The 25353-nt window shown below is 37.4% G+C and overlaps 1 protein-coding gene and 1 non-coding gene across 4 annotated transcripts in view; one reads left to right on the forward strand and one right to left on the reverse strand.

Moving 5' to 3' along the window:
- Window positions 1-25353, forward strand: part of TIAM2 (TIAM Rac1 associated GEF 2) — a 297053-nt gene that overhangs the window by 62626 nt on the left and 209074 nt on the right. The window lies entirely within an intron of this gene.
- Window positions 18239-18345, reverse strand: LOC122726892. The gene has a single exon (XR_006352885.1). It is a non-coding gene; the product is annotated as a U6 spliceosomal RNA (small nuclear RNA).

A 25353-nucleotide genomic window follows, 5' to 3' on the forward strand; every position in this document is an offset into this window, starting at 1 on the left:
CCTCAAAATAACCCTGAAAAGTAGATGCTATTGTTATCTTTATTTTACAAATGAGGAAACTGAGGCTGAGAGGTTAAGTGACTTGACAATCTAGTAAGTGTCTGAGGAAGGATTCAAAGTTAGGCCTTACTTATTCCTAGTCTAGCACTTACTAGCCACCGAGGTGCCTCTTGATGACAAGCCCCTGTTAGGTATGTAATTTTCTGGGGTAAGTATGGTCTATATTCAGTAACTGTAAGTAATTTAGTAATTGTGTTTTCCTGCAAAACTCCAAGTTTGTTTATGCAGTGTTATATTACATATAATTTATATTATGGAACCCCCACAAAAGGTGTTGACCTGTATAATCCCCCCCATATAAAATCATTACATCCAGCTCCTTAAATACTAAAAGGTTAGTTAAACTCTGAATAAGATTTATCACAAGAGATACTATATTTATATTTCCTTCCCATCCTAATATTAAGAAAAAATGTCTATCCCTCATAAATTATCCCCATCTAGAATTTTTCTATCGTTGAAAAATATAACCATGCTTCCATCAGAGGCTTTTTTTCCTTAGGGGCATTAAAGATATCAATTATTTTCACAGCTGGAGGCAAAAGACTTTCTTTAGGGAACACTTTGAACATAAAGCAGATTGTGCTTTGTTATCAGCAGGGGCAATGAGCAACATGGGTTTCATCCTACTGAATAAGGCTAAGGGAAGGGAGCCATTATCCATTCCTCTGTTCTTGTCCAGCTGCTTTCTTCTATTCTTCATTCTTATTTCTCCCAGCCCTGACTCCTCCAGTCTGTTACTTGGAGAGCAGTAAATTGTTGAGGCTGCTATGGGCTTAGGCAGGAAACAACCTTTGTGGAGAGCAAGGTACCTCTCATGCTTTTGGAAGATTATTTAAAGAAGGAAGATCATGGGGATCTAGAAGTTTTCTGGTCTTAAATTCTACATATGAAAGTTGAGGAGAAAGGAATCCCTAAAAACAACCACCTTTTGATAAATTCAGAAATCACTTTGTCCCTCTTTTCTCCCCCTTTCTTTCCTGAGCTTTTCTTTTAGTCAGTTTGTTAGCACATACATAAATACCTCTCACTTAAAGCTGAAAGGCAGCTCTTCTTTCCTTTTTTCTTTATAAGTCAAGGGGAGAAACAAATAATAACCTACATGTTCCCATGATTTCTTTTTCCTTCTCCATATTAGAATGGAAAATGTTGGAGTAAAAAAAAGATAAAGAATGTGAATAAATATGGTAGTAGGTACTATAACAGCAACACACATTAATCCATGTGGCATCATAAAGATAAGAAAGAGTAATAGCACCTAACAGAAAAAGTATGATAGGAATTATTCCTTTTGTTAGGAAACTTCCAGTTTGCATGCTGTGGTTGTTTGTCCTTCATTCTCAAAGAGGACCATGACATTGGGCTGATGTCATGACTTGCAGTGAATTGGAGTTAATGAGGGAGGGCTGTGCAACGTCACCAACCTCACTTTTTCCTCTAGAGCCATCTCAGTCCAGTGGCAAGATATACATCAGAATGAATGGAGATGGTCCCAGATATTTAAGGCAGTTGAAATTCACAGGTTAGAGGCTGACTTTATCCAGTTGACCAGGTTAAGTGACTTGCCCAGGATCACACAGCTAATGAGTACCTGAGGTAGGATTTGAACTCAGGTACAGTTTGCAGGCAATGGAGAGACAGATCACCATACTGGAGTACTTCAGTACATGGCATAAGGTCCTTAAGTTTGGTTGATTTTAAAAGCTCAATTTGTTCGTTTTGCCTGCTGCAATTTTACACAAACGAAAAAGTTTGGGGGAATCTTATAAAATAATAAAGCATAAATGAATGAGGAAATGTTTAGGCAGTAAGAACAAAACAACAAACAAGCAACTGAAGACATTAATCATTGAGATTTGGAGTTGGAAGGTATATAGAGACCATTTAGTCAGAGGTTTTTTAGTGTCATAGACTCCTTTGGCAATTGAATGTAGCCTATGAATGGGCTCCTTTCTGTTTTTAAGTATTTCAAGAAAATACATAGGATTATAAAGGAAGCCAATTCTATTGAAATGCAGTCTATGGAAAGGAAGGTTGGAATTACATGCAGTCTAGCAGTGATCTAATAACTGCATTAATTTCAGAGGAGTGACGAGCACAAATGGTATCATTTTGAGATATTCGTAACAACTGTAGTATGATGTGAATTTGGCTGGGATTTCTATTGATGAAAGAGTCACAAGTGCTACTACTACTACTACTACTACTACTACTACTACTGCTACTACTGTGGTTTGTTGTCTATGTTCATAATTGAAGGAAATGCTAAGTTTTAATTAGAGGTTAATAAGAAGAAAGTTGTAATTTTCTTTTATCCAAGTTTACAGACTCCTGTAATTCCAGGTTAACACCTGATCTGTCTGGATCCCTTTACAGATGAGAAAACAAGAGAATCAGATGTTAAGAGACTTGCCTGGAGCTATCTAGTTCAGTTCTTTAGTTTTACTAAGGAATTTGAGGGTCCAGGAATATGGAATGATTTACTGAGAGACAACAGAGGTAATAAGTAGGAGGAATAAGATTTTGAATACATGTCCTCCGACTCCATATTTAGAACTTTTTATTATAACATGCTACTTCTAAGAGATAGTAAGAAAAGAGGGAATGGGAAGTCAGGAGTGTTTGGGGAAGAGAATTAGAAGAAAGCTAGGTATAGAGTATGGAAGCTAGGTGGTACAGTGGACAGAACACAGGACCTGGAGTCAGGCAGACCTGAGTTTTAAATCTGGCCTCAGACACTTACTAGATGTATGACTCTGGAAAAGTCATGTAACCCTCTTTGCCTCAGTTTCCTCATCTGTAAAATGAGCTAGAGAAGGAAATGGTAAACCACTCCAGTATCTTTGCCAAGAAAACCCCAAATGGGATCATGAAGAGTTGGGACATGACTGAAATGATTCAACAACAACAAAGTTACATAGTGAGGGGGAAAAATAGTAAGGGGGTATCAGGAAGATACATGATGAGAAGGCAGCATAAAGTGTGAGAGCTTTTTGGTAAAAATGCTGCAGAATATTTTTATAGCTTAGGTGATGTAACTTGTTAGGGCGTGCTTGAGAAAGGAGAAGCATGAAATCTTCAACCAACCCATAAAAAAGGGAGCATTGATGCTGTGACTAGGTACAGACCTGGGAGGTCTTGGTCTAGCCACTAATTCATTGTGTAATCTTGGGACTGAGGCACCCCATTTTCCTCATCTCCAGCTTCTCCTCCTATAAAATAGTGTTTGTTGGTAAGGTACTGCTACCCCATGGAGAAGAATAGCTGTAATTAACAGTAGATGATGACTCATGTTGATCCTGAGTGGGATATGCTGATTGTACAGTGAGAACCCACCCTGGATTCTTCTGAAGTCCCTATTTTTTATAAGATAATATAGTTCTGTTCACTTGGGTCTCTGTTTTTCTTTTCTTTTCCATTTTTTCTTTCCCTTTTCCCTTTCCAGTTTTCCTTCTTTACCTGCTTGCCAAGTTCATTCATTTGCAACAGGTCGTTAATGCTACAGTAATCAGTAGGTTTGTATATTTGCCAGAGATTTTGTCAGATACAACTTTTAGCTAAGTCTTGGCATGTCCATTGCCCTAGCATTGCCTGACCTTGTTTGGAATATCATTTTGCTCTGAAGAATCTTTACCAGTGCTCAGTTTATTATCACTCATGAGCATAATTCTAATATATGAATAAATAGTATTACTTAAAAGGAAACATCATAAATATTTAAAAGAACCCTTTCTAAGGTTTTTTGTTTTATTCTTACAGTAAAGGAAAAGATTACAGTTTACAAGTCAGGCTGGTTCTTTTAACTTAATTTTTTTCCTTTCACCCCCCCACCCCCAATTTGAAGGTATAGCTGGTCACAAAAGGACTATATAAAAGAACACAACCTAAAGATGCCCCATGAATGGATAATTTGGAAAAGTTGTTCAGAATGGGTAGTCAGAATAATTATTCTCTACAGAAGAGGAGTTCTTGCTATTTTTACCTTAGACTTTTCTCAACCAATATTGTCTATTAATAGTTGCAACGATAGCTAGAATTTAAAACATCGTTAAGGTTTGCAATCTCCTTTATATTACTGCTTTTGATTGTTAAGACCACCCTATGAAGTGCTTCTGTTATCTTCATTCTACAGATGAGGAAACTGAAAAAGGAAATTTTGACATGAATTTTTTTAAACTTTGTATTCCAACTTCTCTTCCTCCCTCCCTTCCCACCCCCTAATTGATCTTATCTTTATCTAGGGAAAGATAGTTTTCAAGTATTATTATTATTATTATTATTATTATTGGTGAGGCAGTTGGGGTTAAGTGACTTGCCCAGGGCTACACAACTAGTAAGTGTCAAGTATCTGAAGGCAGATTTGAACTCAGGTCCTCCTGAATCCAGGGCTGGTGCTCTATCCACTGTACGACCTAGCTGCCCCTCTCAGTTCTTTTTGACTCAACATCCAGAGTTGTAGCCATTACATACTTTATATGTGCCTCTTAGGCAAAGCAACATTTTATCTAACTACATACCTTTGAGTTCCAGTGTTTGAGACTAAAGGTGAATTTCGTAGAAATCACAGTATTTAGGAAGGGACTTATCTAGTACAGAGGTTCTTAACCTGGAGTGAACTTTTTTTCCCAATGTTTAAAAACATTTTTATTTAAAGCTTTGAGCTCCAAATTCTATTCCCCTCTCCTTCCTACCTCCCTGAGATGGTAGGCAATCAGATATAGATTATACATGTATAATTATGTAAAACAATTCCAGATTAGTCATTTTATACAAGAAGACTCAAATGAAAGAAAGAAAGAAGGAAAGAAGGAAAGAAAGAAAGAAAGAAAGAAAGAAAGAAAGAAAGAAAGAAAAAAAAGAAAGGGAAAAATAGCATGCTTCAATCTGTATTTAATCAATATCAGTTCTTTCTCTGGAGGTGGATAGTATACTTCATTATTTGTCCTTTGGAATTGTCTTGGGTCATCTCATTGCTAAGAATAGTGAAGTCATTCACAATTCTTCATTGAACAATATTGTTGTTACTCTGTGCACCATTTTCCTGGTTTTATTCACTTCACTTTGCATCAGTTCATGTAAGTCTTCTGGAGTGAACTTTTAAAAATTATTTTGGTAACTGTATTTCAGTATTATGTATTCTAAAATCTTCATTCTAAGAAGGGCTCCATAAGTTTTTACCTGAGTGCTAAAGGAATCTATGACACAAGCAAGATTAAGAACCCCTAATCTAGTTCAATCCTCACATTTTTTGAATAACAAAACTGAGGCCCAGAAACACCGACCTGCCCAGTGTTATACTGATTAGGATGCAAACTCAAATCTTCCTACTGTCTTGTGCTGTTTTGAGGCCTGCTCAAATATTACCTCTTCCATGAAGCTTTCCTAATTTTCTTAACAGGAAATTTAATCTTGTCTCCTTAACTCACTCAATCACCCAAGGGGTAGAATGGACTGAGTTTGGGGCTCAATCAGGGAGACATCTTCCTGAGTTCAATTCTGGCCTCAGATACTTACTAGTTGTGTGACCCTCGGCAAATCACTTAACCTTGTTTGCCTGTTTCCTCATCTATAAAATGAGCTGAAGAAGTAAATGTAAAACCACCCTAGTATCTTTGCCAAGAAAATCACAAATGGGGTCAATAGTTAGATATGACTAATCAACTTAACAACAGCAACAAAATCTGATGTAAAATGTTAATTTCAATATTCTTATTCTATGAAGCATAGTGTGATAAACTCTCTGGTCATTGCAGAATTGATTGCTGTAACCTACAACTGAAAGTGCATACCAATTTGAAAAATTTTTTAAATTGTGATCATTGATTTTGATTTAATTTGTTTGGATTATATACAATTGCTCAATCGTTTTTTTTTTTTAATCTTAAAGCTAATTTCCCCTTTTCACAATGCTGTTTAAAAACCAGATAAATGATTTAATAGTAATGCTACTAAGCTGCTATCTTGATACCTTATCAGGCCTGGCAGGTGATTAGAGTGTTACAGAGGCTAAGTCTGAGGTTTGGCAGGCCCTGTCAAAATAAAAGGGCTTTAAGTAGGGGCATAGCAATGGACTAAGTATTTGTCATCTATGGACCAACCAATTCTAATCTCAACCAGACTCATCACAAGAAGTGTGGCTACCAGGTAACTCAAGAAGATGTCACTAAATAGTGAAAACAGCACCCCTAATGATTAAATCATCAATCTTTTGAAGGATTAGAGGAGCAATACCCAGATGATGGGCTTGTTTTTAAGAGCTGCATTTAAAAAGGAAACTGTAATTTGAATTCTGTGTGGCTTATCTACTGCCTTAACTCTTCTGGAGATATTATCAACATCTAAGTCTATATATTTTAGCCACAACTTGTAATGAGGTTTGAGATTTGAATTTTGATTTTTGTCTGCACCTGTGATTTCATTGATGTGGGGAAACTCCTTCACCAATGTAGATCAGCAGATGTCTGAGAGACTTGATTGCTTAGGATTACATAGCCAGTATGAATAAAGGTAGGACCTCAATCCGGATCTTCTTTACTCTAAGATTGACTCTCTATTCATTATGAAGCACTGCCCTTAAACAAATAAACAAATGACACAAAACCTCAAAACACTAAATTTTTATCACCTCTTAAGAGAGTGTAAAGCACGAAGATGACATGTAGAGAAACTGGTTCTATATAGGCAGTTTTTGAATTAATTTAAGAAGTGATGCTAGTCCTTCTAAGAGTGATTGAGTAGAGAGAAGTTGAGAAAATCTGTGAGATAGGAATTGTAAAAAGCTTTCCAGGACTTCCTGAACTGGGGCCGCCCTATTCTTTTTTTTTTTTAAATGTAACTCCCACAATTCTACTTCTAATCACCAACCCATAAAATTCACTTACTTTTTGGCTCGCTCCATGAAAGGAGTTAAGGTGCTGTGTGTGTATGTGATGCTTTGGGGTGTTTAAGAAAATAGGAAAGGAACAATCTTACCAGTGATAATTCTTGCCATTGAGTATTGTCTTTCATTTGTATTGCTATAAAGTACCTCTCAGTTCTCCATCTTGAAGATATTCTTTAGCATTAATGGTTTCTTTATGTTTTAGATCGTGAATGATGTTTTCCTTTTAAAATAGAACTTTAAATGGTATGCAAAATATTTGAAGTAATGGTTATAAGCAGTATCTTTTTCAAATGTTCCAATTAACATTTGATTAACATTAATAAGGGACAGCTAGGTGATGTACTAGATAGAGCACTGGACTTGGGGAGTCAGGAAGATCTGAGTTCAAATGTGGCCTCAAACACTGGTTGTGTGATCTTGGACAAGTCACTTAACCCTGTCTGCCAGAGTTCTTTGCCTGTAGAATGGGCACATGCTGGAGAAGGAAATGACAAATCATTCCAATATCTTTGGCAATAAAATTACAGGGTCACATAGTGTCAGATACAACTGAATGATGGAATAACAACAATGTTAATACATGCTGAACTGAGTAGAAGGAGAAAAAAACTCTATCAGTTAAGATTTGTATAATATAAGTGGAAACTTTTTCAAAGGGGGCCTGGCCAATAAAACCCCATCCTCAGAGTATGTGCTGTAAGCCCACACAGAAGCAGGCTTGGGGGACCTGTTTCCAGAAAGGTATAATGGAAGAGCTCTGCTCCCCATTTACAACCTTGCATAGGTATCCTGTTTCTGATCCTTTTGCTAGAAGAGAAGGAGCCATTTGATTGGCTGCAGAAATGTAAAAGTGTATGAATAAAGCATTGGCCCTGGATTCAGGAGGACCTGAGTTCAAATCTGTCCTGAAACACTTGACACTTACTAGCTGTGTGACCCTGAACAAGTCACTTAACCCTCATTGCCTCCCCACCCCCAAAATGTAAAAGTGTAACTGAAAATGTATTTGAAAAGTTTCCTTTTTTCTTCCTTGAATATGGAGACAAAGAATCCTTTAAACCCTTGGAAGGGAAAGAGCTTTCTGCCTGCTTGGCCCATGTAGCCCATGAACACAGGCCTCTTGTTGCTTCTGTTTCTATTGTGTGTATTCTTTCCTGATTTTAGGTGGAGTATTGGAGATGAGAATGGTCTCATGAACTTAGAAAGGTCAGAATGATATGTTCCAGAAATGTAGGAGCTGGGATTCAGGCCAGGATTTGCCAGCCGTTGAGCACTGGTGAAGAGGCAGAAAAGGCTTTTAGAAGTGACCTGTTTGACCCAGAGTCAGCAGTACCTGAGGCATTGGCTTTTCCAGTAGTTACACAGACCTTGGACATGAACTTGTTGGAGTCAAATGCTACATAGAAAGTACTATAGATTTGAGCCTACTCTCCCCAAAAGACTAAAATGATATAAGGAAAAGCAGGACCCCCAGAGTTTGGGGGAGGGGGTGGGAAATACTTATACCTCTGTTCTTACTATCAGTAAACATTTCTTTGTAAAAGTTAATTGATGTTAATTGGTTAAATGTACCTGGGTATTATTGAGTTAAAATTAATATTTGAGAGAACGTAGAGAATGAGACCTCACACTGACAGATTTGGAGAAAGACACTCCCAAACCCTCAAGGATATCTTTAGAGTTTAGAGGGAATGTAGCTAGTCTTCTTCTGGGGGCCATGATTCACTAATGTGTCTGGGAGTTGGAATGAGAATTCCCAGACTTTATAAAAGCTATACTCTTTTTTTTTAAACTTCAATACTACTGACTGACATTTTCTATACTCTACTTTTATGAGAAGTAAATGATGAGTCAAGGGTTGATATTAGTCATTGATTCAAAAAGATAATTTCTAGACTGAGGCTTAGAATCAATATAGATTCAGCATAATTTCTAATACTATTAACATGTACAGTATTATATAATGAAAATTAAAGATGAAAAACAAGACCATATGATGAATAACATATGATGCTGTTCAGATAAAGGTTACATTTTATTTAGAAATTTAGGGGGCAGCTAGGTGGCACAGTAGATAAAACACTGGCCCTGGATTCAGGAGTACCTGAGTTCAAATCTGGCCTCAGACACTTGACACTTAACTGTGTGATCCTGGGCAAGTCACTTGACCCTCATTTCTGCCCCCAACGAAAAGATACTGGAGTGGTTTGGAATTTCCATCTTCAGCTCAATTTACAGATGAGGAAACTGAGGTAAACAGGGTTAAGTGAATTTCCCAAGGTCATGCAGCTAGCAAGTGTCTGAGACTGGATTTGAACTCAGCAATTTCTGACTCCAGCCTGGTGCTCCATCCACTATGCTACTTAGATGCTCAACATCCTAATGTAACATCTGAATTTTTCCTTATGGCTAGCAAGTAACAGTTACTTCATAATATAGATGTCTGTCATAGATTCTTCATATTTTAGATAACAAATTTTACTTTCATATTTATATACCAAAATCACGCTTTGCACTCTAGATAAGTTCCTAAAGAATTAAGTGTAAATCCTTTTTTTTTTTAAACATCCCAAAGGACCAGGAATCTTGCTATGATAAAAGAATCTAATGGAAAGTATTTTTTTTTTGTGTGTGGGAAATAAATGATCATCTAATTATTCTTGTGTAAAGCTGAATTTGCACATATAAGTATTACTATAAAGGGATATGTGTCTGTCTTTTGGGAATCAGGATGCTTATAATGTACTTCCATTAAAGGACATTCAGTACAGCAGCAGTCAGAAATATTTGAGCCACTGGTGATACCATTAGAGCTAAATGATATACAGAAGATGACAAAAAAAGTAGAGAGAATATAACAGGAAAAAAAAAATTAAATCCAGAATTAGAAGGAACCCCTTAGGTCATTTTGTATAGCCACTTAACAGTTAGTTCCATGGATATGAATACTGTTCAGGTCACTCCAGCAAGGTTTGGAACCCATCAAAGGAACTTTCACATTATTTTATGAAGATGATGTACTAAAACATGGACCGGTTGCTCAATGAATTAATGAGAAAAGTGCCCACACCAATCAGTAACCACAGATTTCTGGAAATGTTGGAGGATGCCTCTAATAATATGATATAGAAGACACTGAAAGCTCACTACAACGTATAATAGTTATATTTATCAGAGACTAGTCTATGGCTTTAAGAGATCACTGGACTTGAAATCAAGAATTCTCAAGTTTTTTTTTGTTTTGTTTTTACAACTCTTTACTGAGTACAACCTTGGAGAAAGCTTTTATCCCCTTAGAGCATCCACAAATCAAATGGTGTGTGTGTGTGTGTGTGTGTGTGTGTGTGTGTGTGTGAGAGAGAGAGAGAGAGACCTTTTATATTAAAGTGATATTGAGAAGATTCATATGATCACATCTGAGAACTTCTTGGGATAAAGGATATTATAATGAACCTAATCATGTATGATGTATGTGAAAACAACCAGATGATAAACTATATCTCCCCAATATCTCAGTACAGAAGGACAGCTAGGTGGCACAGTGGATAGAGCACTGCCCTGAAGTTGGGAAGGCCTGAGTTCAAATCTCACCTCAGACACTTATTGTCTATGTGACCCAGGGCAAGTCACTTAACCCCAATTGCCTTAAACATCCAGGCTATCTCTAATCGTCTTGATATATATCTTGCCGCTGGACCCAGATGGCTCTGGAGGAGAGAGTGAGGTTGGTGACTTTGCACAGCCCTCCCTCACTTCAGTCCAGTTCAGTGTAAGTCACGAAATCACTCCAATGTCATGGTCTTCTTTGGGAACAAAATACAACAAAAAACATCTCAGTACAGATGTGGGAGATTATATTTTTTTAAACTATTACATTATGCTGCCAGTTATAGCTACTAGGTCAGTTAGTTTTTGCTTACCTGTTTTTTCTTTATGAAACAGGAGAGTTTAGTATAAGTGCACTTATATGTGTATGTGTGTGTGTATTATTGGGAAATATCTGTGTCATAATAAAACTTGATAAGACTTTAAAAATACTCTTAGGAATACATTAGTCCATCAAAATTAATAAGCATATATTAAGTAGCTATTGTGTGTAGAGCAGAGTGCTAGGCATATGGATGCCATCATACATAGCAGGACAGGAAGAACATGAGCCTTAGAGCCAAAAGATATGGGTTTAATTCTTTGCTTTAACACTTGCTAGCTTTGTGGCAACAAGAAAGTTGAATGTTCTCAGCCTCAATTTTTTCATCTGTAAAGAAAATCAGTAAGGTAAAGTGAGAAAAAGGAAGGGATTCCATTTTGTAGTAGGCTACCAGAAAAGCTTGGGCGCCTATTTTCCCCCTCCAGTTAAGTAAGAACAAAGTATTTTGTTATACAATACCTGGATTAGGATGACAAAAAGCATCTCCTGGGTTATTGTGCTGCTTGAGCATTCATCTGATCTAGTAATTCCGTGGTAACATGGCCTCCCGAGGAAAGTTTTGACTACCCTCAGAGGATGCCAAAGGGTATTTTATCTCAATCAAGCAACTCTTAGGTGGTTTGTGTAAATGAGTAGAGGGATTTAATCTTAGTATCTAGTAGTGGGTCCCTCTTTAATTAAGGAAATTAGTTAAATTTGCTATTTGTTTCTCCTGAGTAAATAATTTGGAAAAAAAGAAGGATGGCTTAGACCCTTTTTCAGTTTCAGGAAACTCCAGAGTATGAATGTTGGCCGACATTCCTGGGCCACACCATTTCCTCCACTTTGGGGATCATTGTTTGGGTGTGCATTTTGTTGGAAAGGATTGTCTGGATCACTGACTGGCTGTAACAAAATACACTGCATTACTATGCCAGAGAGGTGTGTCTTCTTGGAGTGTGTGTGTGTGTGTGTGTGTGTGTGTGTGTGTAAGATTCTGAAAAGCAGTTACATGCTTTGAACAGCTTCAAGAATTAGAGATGTTCTTAACATGTCAGAAAATACTGTGTTTTTATAACAGCTGTTGCTCAAAGCAGATCAAAAAAGACTAATTATCTAGAAAAGTAGTCTCTGAAAGTTCACTATATAGCTTTTATGATATTCACTTATAGAAAGTGTGCTTTATTGTTATTGTTGTTGTTCATTCATGTCCAACTATGACCTCATTTGGCGTTTTCTTGGCAAAGATACTGGAATGGTTTACCATTGTCTTCTCCAGTTCATTTTACAGATGAGGAAACCGAGGCAAACATGGTTAAATGACTTGCCCAGCATCACACAGCTAGTAAGTGTCCAAGGTCAAATTTGAACTCAGGTCTTCTTAACTCCAGGCTCATGCTCTATCCACCATGCCACGTAAGCTGCCAGGAAAGTAAGTGTGCTTGCATAGGATTAAATCAAGACACCAAGAGACTACATAGAGTCTGGGAGGGGGAGAGGGATCAGTCTTAGAGTTAGAAAAATCTGGGTTCAAGTTCCTCCTCTGAACATTAAACATGTGCTTAATAATCCAGGCAGCTCTCTAATGATTAAGTTACATATATATGAGTTGCTGCTTGGAGTGACTGAAAGGAATTACTGTGCCTTTCTCTATCAGTAAGCCCATAGATTCAGACCAACCCAGTCTTGCTATCATGTTATGTAGCTCCATAACAAAAACATTTAGTCAGGGCTGGACTACTTAAGGTCACTATATAGAATTTTAGAGTTGGAAGAGACCTCAGTAGCTCTCTCATGAACCCTTCCTGAAAAAGAACCCCCACTACTACATACCTGACAAATAGATTTATCTGGTTCTCAGAGGGGAGTTGAGATCCCCATTAGTATAGTTTTACTGTCTATTTCCTCTTGTAGTTCATTTAACTTTCCCTTTAAGATTTCGAATGCTATGCTATTTAATGCATTTATGTTTAGTATTGACATTACTTCATTAAGTCTATGGTACCTTTTAGCTAGATGCAGTTTCCATGCTTATCTCTTTTAATTAAGTCCATTTTTGCTTTTGTCTGAAATTTAATGATTGTGATGCTTCCTCTGCCTTTTTCACCTCTACCTCTGCATAACAGATTTTGATCCAGCTCCTTATTTTGACTGTATGTATCTCTGTTTCAAGTATGTTTTCTGCAAGCAACATATTATTTCCAGTTTCTAATACGTTATGCTATTCTCTTCCATTTTATGGGGTGAGTTTATCCCATTCACATTCACAGCTTTGATTACTAACTGTACATTTCCCTCCATTCCATTTTCTTCTGTTTATCCTTCTCTTTCTCTTTATCTTGTTTCTTCTCTGAAGTCTATTTTGTTTCTGAGCACTGTCTCCTTTAACTGCCCTCTTTTTATCACCTCTTCCCCTTTTTTCTTATCCCCTGTTATGACTTTATTGTAAGTTCTGAATTTGTGTCTTGATCTTCTCTATCACTGCAGTAGCTTCTAATGTCAGATTCTTTTTTATCACTCATTTTCCTTCCCCGTTTCTTGATTTTGAATTTTATGTTAAAATAGGGCTTTGTTCCCAGTATTGGGATGAAGCACACTGTTTTAAGCTTAAGTCCTTTTCTGCAATGTTGTTTTTAAAGCTAGTTCTGGGCATTTGTTAATTTTTAGTTTTTCCAAGGTGATATGATATGGGGAAAGATGTGATCACTGCACTCTGGTCTGTACACAGGAAGTACCCCTGATCTCTTGGGATTACAATCAGTACTACTCTTCAGGGTCCCTGCTCCCTTGGGACCAGAAGTAATGCTTTTCTTCAGAGTCTTTGAACCCTTGTGAACAAATCAATACTGTCCTTCAGGGCTCCTGCACCCTCTTGACTGAAAGTGTTCCTCTCTGTCCTTGAACTATGACCAAGAAGAGGGGATAAGCAATGGAGTTGCCAAAAAGCATTTGGTCTTGTTCCTGTGTCCAGTTCTAGCACAGCCCCTCCCCCCCAATTGCTTTCTGACTAGTTGCCAGGGTCCCTTACTATCTCTGGCTTGAGAGATCCCAAAATGGTTGCTGCTTCTGTCACCACCACCATCTGGTCCCATCACTGGTGTTTCATCCATGTGGGCTTTAAGTCAGTCTCCACTCCCATGTCACAGATCTCTCTTTCCAACCTTCTAAGTTGTCTGGGGCTAGAAAAAATGTCTCACTCTGGCCTTTTGTTGGCTCTGTCATTCTAGCTTTAGATTTGAAGAATTATATTAACATTGTTTGGAGGGGAATGTTGGAAGAGCTCAGCTGAGTGCTTTCTATACTCGGCCATCTGGACTTTACCCCTGAAAAACCTCAAAACTTAATTCCTTTGAGAAACTTTCTATGATTAATCTTACCCAATTCTCTTCCCTCCTACTTGGAAACTTCCCCAGAATTTACTCAATTTGTAAAATGTTAAATACTTTCTTACTATCTTGTACCTCTCAAACTCTTGAAGTGAGGAATAATGCTTCTCATTTCATGGCTTCTCATAGTACCTCGTTTGTATTATCTCTTGATGTCTAGGTAATTCATGACTACTTCAGTGACTTCAATACCTGGCTGTTTACCCTCCTCATGACCTCCAGTACCATGACGCCTTTCTCTTCTCTCTCCTCATGTTACCCACTCTGGCTTCACTTGATTCCATATCTAACATTGAAATTATAGCCTGCCACTCTCACAATTGGTTAGTTGCCACATGAAACTCTCTTGCTCTTCTCACCCTCCTCTATTCCTGATCAGGTAAATTTCAACCCTGCACAATTCCTACCATCAAATTTTTCCATTCCTGAAGTTAGACTGATGAGAATCACCAGGAAAAGAAACACACGCAATCAAGCTGAATTTATCCATTTCCACTTGGCAGTGTTTTTCCTGTTCTTTTATTTTCTTCTTATTTTATTTTTTAAATAATAAACATTTTTATGTATAGTTTTGAGTTCCAGATTTTATCCCTGTTTCCCTCCCTTCCCATACCCCTCCCTGAGGCAGTAAGCAATCAGATGTGGGCTATACATGTGCAATTATGTAAAACACTGGTCATTTTGCACAAGAAAACTTGAATAAAAGAAAAAAATGAAAGTGAAAAATAGCATGCTTCAGTCTGTGTTCAAACAATATCAGTTCTTTCTTTGGAGGTGGATAGTATGCTTCATCATTAATCCTTTGGGATTGTCTTGGATCATTGTATTGCTGAGAACAATTGCCTCATTCACAGTTCTTAATCATTCATAGTTCTTCATCAAACAATATTGCCGTCTCTGGGTACAATGTTCTCTTGGTTCTGCTTACTTCACTATATATCAGCCCATACAAGTCTTTCTAGGCCTTTCTGAAATCATCCTGCTTATCATTTCTTATAGCACAATAATATTCTATCACCATCATATAAGACAGCTTGTTTAGCCATTCCCCAATTGTTGGCATTCCTTTGATTTCCAATTATTATTCGCTACAAAAAGAGCTGATGTAAATATTTTTTTTACATCCTATATTATTTTTTAAATAAGTTGTTCCAAAGCTTTACTTTCTCAGCAAGCTCCCAACAATACCTTTTCTACCCCTTCCCCACAAAACAAAACCAAAACCACCCAAATGACAACTTAACTTTTTTTTTTTGACATTGAGAAAATTGGGACCATTTGACTCCTGGAGCTTCCCTCAACTCTCCTTTTTTACTCTTAAACCCTTCTCAGCAATGCCTTCCACTTCTTTCTTCCTGTTTCAAAAAACGGCTTGTTCCTCTGCTGGTGCCTTTGATTCCCTGCATTGCTATCTTCTCCAGGCTCTTAATACTCCAAATCATTCTCTCTTATGCATATTCAAGCACTATTACACTGGCTTTTTTCTATCTGCTTTTAACATGCTCACATCTCTTTATTCTTTTTTCTTTTCTTTTCTTTTTTTTTTTTTTTTTAGAAAAAAGCCTTTATTTGACCCTTTTACCTCATCTAGCTACTGTCTTATCTCTGCCATGCTTCCTGAAGAAGTGGTTTACTTCCTTACTGGCTTCTGTCCCAATTCTATTGAAATTTGTCACCTAATCAATCTTTGTCTTCTTTGCTGTGTGGTTGTCCTCCAAGTTTCTGTCCTCAGCCCTAATCTGACATCTAGAAACTCCCTTAGGAAGCCTTCCAATCCTAGGATTCTATGATAAAGTAAAGAAAGAGAAAGGAATTAAATACATCTTTAAAAGGAATAAGGAGGGTTGATGAGCCATTAGATACGGGGGGAAAGAGCTGACATTTTCAGTTTTCATCCTATCCAGTTTGTAGAAGATGTGGCAACTCTAATTAATTTAAGGTACCTTCTCTATGAAACCATCCATGATCTCTCATCCAGAAATGATCTCTCCCTCCAGTGAACTACCATACATATATACTTATCACATTCTACCTTATATGGTAGCTATTTTTATAGATAGTTTAATTTCACTTGTAATAATGAAGATCCTCATAGGCAGGGACTTGGTATGAAATTATCAGACTCTTGAGTGCAGCATTGCTACCACATGCTCCCTAACATTGTTGCTTTGTGTCTTTGGAACTGCAAATGGATCTTTTCACCTGGAGTGGATTTTTGACTTCTCACAGTGGTTAAACTGCTTTTTGAGCCAGCCAAAGTCTTTGATATGTCTTCTTTACCTCTACATTAATTTTTCATGTAAACAACACTTCCACATCTGATGTCTTATTGAAATCTTACTCATTCACAGGTTTGCACCAAACATTTATCCATCCAGTATTTATTCATCAACCTTCTAGGAGAAGAGCACTATGATAAGCAATGTGGGAGATATTAAGAAGCATAATACCTGTCCCCTGCCCTTAAAGAGTTTGCATTTCAGTGGGAGAGAGAAGTTATATAATACCAGTAATAAAAGAACCTCATCAAAAAGATGAGTGAGATAACGGCAACAATAATAAAAGGATTTATCAGACGAAACTGAAAGTGATTTACCTCTATTTCTCCTTAAAGAGCCTGGATTTATTGATAGATGCAAATTATGCAGTGAAGGGTGGAAACTGCAACCTACCATTGTGCAACCTATCATTGCAAAAAATTAGCACCTACTGTTGCCTTGAAATATATGATGTAGAGACTAGAATCATACACTAGGAGCTTGCTGTATCCTATAAATTAACAGACAACAAATCTCCATGCTACAAATATAAACTCCAAAATATCTTGAAGAATCCTGTAGTTAAACTATAATGGGCTGCTAGGTGGCGCAGTAGATAGAGCACCAATCCTGGAGTCAGGGAGACTCATCTTCCTAAATTCAAATCTGGCTTCAGATACTCACTGGCTGTGTGACCCTGGGCAAGTCAGTTCACCCTATTTACCTCAGTTTCTTCATTTGTAAAATGAGCTAGAGAAAGAAATGACAAACCACTTGAGTATCTTTGCCATGAAAACTCCAAATGGTGTCACAGAGAGTTGGACATGACTGAAAAGACTGAACAACAGTGATTAAACCATATTGGAAGTGGTGCATCATTATAGATGGAACTATGGCTCATAACTTGCTGGACTTATACCACACTGATCCAGAAGAAATTTAAGAACAGCATCTTTTTTTTAGATGCCACCCTGCCAAATACTCTTTTTTTTCTTTCTTTCTTTTTTTTTGGTGAGGCAATTGGGGTTAAATGACTTGCCCAGAGTCACACAGCTAGTAATTGTTAAGTGTCTGAGGCTAGATTTGAACTCAGGTCCGCCTGAATCCAGGGCCGGTACTTTATCCACTGTGCCACCTAGCTGTCCCTCTGCCAAATACTCTTAATCTTTAATCTACATGGAATGAAAGAAATTTGAAATATAGAAACCTTGTGGAAGAAATTAAAATGATGTGGGGACAGAATGAGGTATCCATAATCCTTGTCATCTTTTCTGCTAATGGGATTGTCTCAAAGATACTTTCAGTGAGTCTATAGAAAATGAGTTTATATATCAATACTTTTACTCAATTTAAAAAAGTAGTTATCCATCTGTGCAGTAGTTCACCAAATGTTAATTTTTTTAAAATAGCAGAATAGCAACTTGTCCCAGGAATGTTTTAATATTAATTACATTGAAAGAAACGAAAGTGAGAATAATTATAATAGTAACAACAGTGCATATTTAATAATAGCTAATATTTATATAGTCCTTATTATATGCCAGGTATTTTGCTAAGCATTTTTTTTTGCAGCAGCTCTTTTGAATAATTAGTATAGTACTTTATAGCTGAGGAGACTTAGTGTTGGAACTGTTAAATGATTTAACCAAGAACACATAGCCAGTAGGAATTGAAACAAGTATTAGAACACAGGTATGTACGAACTGTAGATCCAAAATTCTTTCTACTATATATTCTTTTTTAAAAAAATATGGAATGCTTCACGAATTTGCGTGTCATCCTTGTGCAGGGGCCATGCTAATCTTCTCTATATCATTCTAATTTTAGTATACGTGCTGCCGAAGCGAACACTCTGCTATATATTCTTTTCTTTTCTTTTTTTTTTTTAAGTGAGGCAATTGGGGTCAAGTGACTCGCCCAGGGTCACACAGCTAGTAAGTGTTAAGTGTCTGAGGCCGGATCTGAACTCAGGTACTCCCGACTCCAGGGCCGGCGCTCCATCCACTGCGCCATCTAGCTGCCCCTCTGCTATATATTCTTGAAAAACTAGGTAACAAAATTAGGTATTAATACAACCTCAAGTGATGTTATAGAACAATGTAATGCATCAAGTGAGTGGTATAGGTAATAAGTGTATGCCATTAACGGAGGTCATTATGGGTTAAATGTAGAATTTGGAATTAGGGAGATGATTAGGAAAGTTAGACCTGTATCGTCCCCATTTTCTAAATGAGTAAACTCAGGCACAGAGACTAATTCAAGTTGAATGAGTTTAAAAATTGATATCTACCTATTTAGACTTGGGCCCAGAAGAGCTTATTAGTTGAAACCTTCCATATGTCTTATCTCCTAAATTAGAATGTGAGCTCTTTGATAACAGAGGTCATCATACTTTTCTCTTCTTTGTGGGGCATTGTGTTAAGTGACTTGCCCAGGGTCACACAGCTAGTAAGTGTCAAGTGTCTGAGGCCAGATTTGAACTCAGGTCCTCCCAAATACAGGGCTGGTGCTTTATCTACTTCACCACCAAACTTCTCTGCATACTTTTCTATGTGTATCCCCAGTGTTTAGCACTGTGATTTGTACATATTGTTTGCTTAATATGGTTTTTTTTGGTATTCATTCATTTATTCACTCATTCATTTATTGTCACTTTTCTCCTTTTCTGATCTAGTGTTAGAGTAGCATTTTTAGCCTTTTATTATTTTTTTTTGCGGGGCAATGAGGGTCGAGTGGCTTGCCCAGGGTCACACAGCTAGTAAGTGTCAAGTGTCTGAGGCCGCATTTGAACACAGATCCTCCTGAATCCAGGGCCAATGCTTTATCCACTGTGCCACCTAGCTGCCCTAGAGCAGCATTTTTACCAAATCAGACATACATATTTACATTTTTTACATCTCTTTCCAAATTTAAGTTTCAGTAGATCTTATATGGTTACCATTGTACTTCACCATTATTATAGAAAGAAGAGTTTTTACTGCTCAGCTTTTTGAAAAAGAAAGGGACTGGTTAAAGTTTATAACAAACTTTATTCATTCAATAATAATGGCAATGGTGGTTTCAGATGTCAGATTCAGGAATGAGATCTCTATATCAGCCCCCAGAATAAAATGTCATATGAGTACAAAAGGTGGCATGGCACCCTGTTGGCATTGTGTTTTTTTTCTCAAAGTATGTTGGTCTTATAAGACCATTTTATGGGTGTGATTGTCTGGTGGTCCAACTCTTGCCTCAGTGTTGATCCTGCAACTGTAAGGTCATCACCAAAGTGGGATGCTCCATCCATTTTCTTTGGTCCTGGCATATAAGGCAATGGAGCATTCAAATGTCACACTTCATCATCTCTAATGCCATAGCACTGCTGCCAAGCATCAGTGCAAACTGTATTTTTTAAACTTAATTTTATTTTTTTATAATTAATTAGCATTGCTTTTCTAGCCTGTTACTCTCTTCCTTTCCCCTATCCCCAAGTGAACAACAGAGAGAGAGAGAGAGAGAGAGAGAGAAATAAAACCCCTGTAACAAATAAGTATAGTTAGGGCAAGCGAGTTTCCCTCAGTGACTGTGTCAGAAAATATTATGTCTTGTTCTATATTGAGTCCATCACCTACCTCTTTGTCAATACCTAAATAGTGTGCTTCATCTTCAGCTGTCTGGAATCCTGTTTCGTTATTGCACTGAGTTATCCTTTTACATTTTGTCTGGGGGAGTATAACCCTCTGAACCTCTTAAACTTATCTTTCTCTTCCTTAGAGATTTAGTTCAAGAGATACCACTACCATGAAGCCTTCCCTGATCCCCCCCCCCGCCCCCAGCTTCCCAGTTCCCCTACTCAGATCTATCACAACATTTTGCCTGTGTCTCTCTTTTGTATTTATTACATTTTGACTTTTTCATAATTATTTACGTATTTAAGCCACATAATCTCCCATATTATGTTGTTGTGGCAGGTAAGTAGTCTAGTAGCTAGAGTGTTGGGTTTGGAGGCAGAAAGATCTGAGTTGGAACCCTGAGTTAGATACTTACTAGCTGTGTGACCTTGGGCAAGTCACTTAACCTCTGCTCAATATCCTTATTTGTTAAATAAGGCTAATGATATAATGATATAATATAATGATAGTAAATAATATAATGATAGTATCTACTTCATGGGGGGGAGGTAATAAACTTTAAAGTGGCAGATAAATTCTAGGTATTATTATTGCTATTGTTATTTACTTGACCGAAGGAACTCGTGTCCTCAGCATTTAGTTAGTAATATTTTGGATATAATAGGCACATGTTTGTTGAACTGAACAGAATGAAATAGAAAGATTGCATAGGGGAAAAAAGAAGGGGCTTTTAAGCTACTTCTAATAAATCTCTCTTTTTTAAAAAAGAAGTTTGGGGGTGTGGACTTGGTACTATAGAGTACTATTGTATAAATTTTACTATCATGCTCTGTTGGGACTAACACTTGAAATGTATTGTATAGATTTTTATACTACCAAGACTTGAAGATTCTGGTTGCAATAATAGTAGTTCACATTGACTGAATGCCATTTTTGTATTGATCTGTGATTCTATTGCTATAGGGAACTCCTGGCAAGGAGACTTTCTCTACTGATGAAGAGCTCCACCTTTTGGGGTGGGGGAGTAATTTCTAGTCTTTGAGATTTGTTAGAGGTTGTTGAAAGGCCAGGGTTGTATAACTAGTATGTGTCAGAGGCTGGACCTGGAGTTTTCCTGATTCCAAGGCCTGATCTCTACCTATTACCTTTTTTTTTTTTTTTTTTTTAGTTTTCTTGGTGAGGCAATTGGGGTTAAGTGACTTGCCCAGGGTCACACAGCTAGTAAGTGTTAAGTGTCTGAGGCCAGATTTGAACTCAGGTCCTCCTGACTCCAGGGCCAGTGCTCTATCCACTACGCCACCTAGCTGCCCCTATTACCTTTCTCAATATGTATAGAATTTTGAAATGCATAATGATTTGTTTAAAAGCTGCTGCTGAAGGAAAGGGATCAGAGAATAAAAATCTTTTGAACAGCTCCTAGTGGAAGTTTGAGAGGTTTTAACATCAGAACTCAGTTGTATAATATTGTGCTGGATTCTGAACAACATTAATAAGCTTATACAAATATATTCAAAAGAAACAAGTTGTTCTTTGAGGTTGCAGATTTGTTCCCAGCTCCGGCTATCATACTGAAGATTATCTTCAGTCCTTCCTTTGTCCTACACTCTTTTTTTGGGTGAGAGCTAATAAAACAATGGGTGAGCAAAGTTCAGTTCATAAAGGTGCCAGTCAGATGGATGTAGACGGTTGAGATTTCCGTTTGTGCTCCTATTCCAGGAATGTAGCCTAATAACAACCAGAGTGGGCCGAACAGAAATTGATGGAAATTATTATGCCTTTCCCTCAACTACCACTTCCTTTCTGTAGTTTAAGGTTAGCTTTTATGTTTGAATGAATGAGAATGATGTCATATGAGTACAAAAGGTGGCATAGCGTTTCTTGATCAAAGTATGTTGGGCAAGAAAGAACATAAAATCCCAATTAGCCATTGTTCTTTATTTGATCATACTGCAGATTGTGTAGTAGAGATAGTCACAGGCGGGCCTCCTGTGTTCCTATAAGGGAACATCATAGAGCATCCCTAGTTGATACTGGCAGTCTATGGTGAGCCTTGTCTTAGCATGCCAGTTTCATAATTTGAAAGTTTAGCTTCAGAGTGGATAATTAAGCTCCTTATATCCCAGATGTTTTAGGAAACCTTCCCAGACAGATCAGAGCAGACTACTTTCTTTCACTCTACTCAAGTTGGACATAGAACTTTCCTTTCAATCTTAGCCCCATCAGTCATATTTTCTTACCATGCTTGAATCAATCAGCGATTCGACCTACCCATAGTAAGTGCTAAGCATTGGAGGTGCAAAGAAAAAAGAAAGAGGAGTTCCTGTCTTTAAAGGATTTACATTCTCTAGGAGGAAGTAGCATGTGCACATGTAAACATACACAAAATGCATATTCATTCATTCATTCATCTACTTGTTTATTTATCCATTCACTTATCTATTTATCTATTCATTCATTCAGCATCCATTCATTCATTTATTTTGGTGACACACTTGCAGCTTGGACCTGGGATAATTAAGAAAGATCTTATTTTAGGAGGTGACTTTAAGCTGGGCTTTGAAGGAAAATAGGCACTATAGAAGGAGAGGATTCTAAGGCAGGTGCCAGGCCCAAGCTTGTCCCAGTTTGCTTGTACTTGCTTCTGTCGGCATGTAAAGGCTGGTGGTGGAAGAGAGCTAAGAAAGCCTTCTAAATATTAGAGTTCTCTTTTGTTGTCATAGGGATTTTTATCTTCTTGGAGGTTCTATCCGCTGTGGATTTAGCTGTAATTAATAGATTAACAGATCTATAACACCTGACAAATAATTTCTTTGTTGGAGATTCAGAGTATTGAAGAGATCTGTAGAAGATGGATAACTAGTATCTTTCTGGTCACATGACCTCTAGTTTAATATTTCTTCTACCATCATGTTTGTTTCTATCTTTTTTTTTTAGCTTGGAAACTACTTGAGAGAAGGAATTTTATCTGTGTGCTTTTGTTTATATAGTATAACATGTAATTAATGAATTCAGATAATTAAAAAAAATTTGTCTATAGATACACTAACTTTCAAGATGAGGTCAAACAAAATACAGATTTGAATGTATTCTAGGATTTAAATATTTATGATCTGTTCCTTTTCTACTCAACTAGGTATCATCCTTCCCCTAACCCCTTTATATATTTAAAGAAGATGTGAGACTTGGGGTAGTAATTTGATAGGCATAGATCAATCAAAGGAAAGCTTTTTTTTTAGGGTTGAGAAAACTTAAGCATGTTTTCGGGCAACTGGGGAGAAGGCATTAGAAAGAGAAACAGAGAGACTGAAAATGAAAGATAGAGGAGTAATGATTACAGGAGCAAGGGCCTGGTGGAGGTGGGAATCAATGGGTTCTAGGGTCTCAGAAGAAAGAAGTAGGATTAAATAATCTTTTTGAACAGACCTAAGATGTAGGAGAATGGGTGATGATGTTGAGATGCTTTGAGGAATATAGAAAGAGAATTGAATTCTCATTACCAGATAGCCAAAGACATTTTTAGTAAAGTAGGATTCTAAATCATCTGCTCTGATATGGGAGTTGGCTGTTCAGCTAGGCCTTGAGATGAGGGAAGTTTTCGGATAGTATCTCTAGGTATCTACTACTTACCATATCTTTTTTGAAAGCTAGTTCCCCTCCTTGGGCCTCCATTTCCTCATAAGGCGAAAAGGTTGGACTGTGAGTCTCTAATTGTCTGATTGTGTTCCATAAGTTTTGTTGTTCAGTCATTCAGCCATGTCCAACTCTTTGTGACCCCATGGACCACTGCACACCAGGCCCTTCTATCCTCCACTATCCCCCGAAGTCTGACCAAGCTCATCTTCCTTGCTTCCAGATGAAATTATCTATCTCAGGCTCTGCTCACCCCTTCTCCCTTTGTTTTCAATCTTTCCCAACATCAGGGTCTTTTCCAGTGAGTCCTTTTTGTCCCATGATGTGGCCAAAGTATTTAAGATTCAGCTGCAGCAATTGTCCTTCCAATGAATGGTTTGGATTAATTTCTTTCTTTCTTTCTTTTTTTTTTAGTGAGGCAATTGGGGTTAAGTGACTTGCCCAGGGTCACACAGCTAGTAAGTGTTAAGTGTCTGAGGCCGGATTTGAACTCAGGTACTCCTGACTCCAGGGCCAGTGCTCTATCCACTGTGCCACCTAGCTGCCTCTGGATTAATTTCTTTAAGTGCTGTCTGAAAAACTCACAAAAGTATTCTCCAGCACCACAATTTGAAATGTTCAATTCTGTGGCATTCAGCTTTCTTTATAGCTCAACTCTTAGAGCCATATATTACTACTGAAAAAAAAAACACCTATAGATTTGAATATACAGACCTTTGTCAGCAAAATGTTTCTTTTTATTTATTCTAGAAATATCCTCTAATAAATTGTCGTTGTCTTCTGGAATGGGTCTAAGAATGTAGGATTGTGATTTTCTCCTTGGTTTCTTTTGGCTACTTTTAATCTCTTGTTCTTCATGTCCTGCAAGAGCTTCTGAGAGGAAAGCTGTGAGTCTTATAGAGTGAGTCAATTCAAGTTTTGGTGCCCAAGAAAATTGGAAAATCTCTGCTTTTACTATGTTCCAATAAATTATAAACTGTATGAGTTGCCCCATGCCAGTGATTTCTCTCTCCCCCCACCTCCCACCCCGCCCTCTACATTGGAAAATGGGGAGGTAAGAAAAACCTATTTTGGTACCTTACAACACTTCCAAGACAGGTTGGCAGTTACTGGTACTTAATTTTTCCATTATTTGGTCCTGACTTACAGAGGTTGACTGTCTCAGTCTTTGGAAAGGAGTTCATTTCCTTGGCAAAGCAGTTATCAATACATAATCCCTGTCAAAAAGTATACATGCTACAACTGCAGGATTAAAGCTCACTCACATGCAAAGTAAATAGTTATTTGAACTAAGAGATCAAAGGGAAATGAGGAAGGAATAAAAGTAAGGGAGTCAATTTTTTAAAAGTCACAGGGAAGGGCTGTAATTATTATCTAATTAAATGTTTGGTAGGAAAAACATGAGAAGAAGAGAAATACAAATATGTTCAGAAAGCAAATTATATTGGGAAAGTCACAAGTTACTGTAGTTCTGCAAAGAAAATGAAAAACAAGTCATTTTTCTTAGTAACATGAACAAGGAATATTGTTCTTCACTGACTGTATAGAGTCTAGAGCTGCACCCTAAGTATTGTCTAGTTCAAAAATGTGCTGAGTTAATTAAAAAAAAACCACACAA

The sequence above is a fragment of the Dromiciops gliroides genome, chromosome 4, assembly GCF_019393635.1.
Source record: "Dromiciops gliroides isolate mDroGli1 chromosome 4, mDroGli1.pri, whole genome shotgun sequence".
In the NCBI taxonomy this organism is placed as follows: domain Eukaryota; kingdom Metazoa; phylum Chordata; class Mammalia; order Microbiotheria; family Microbiotheriidae; genus Dromiciops; species Dromiciops gliroides.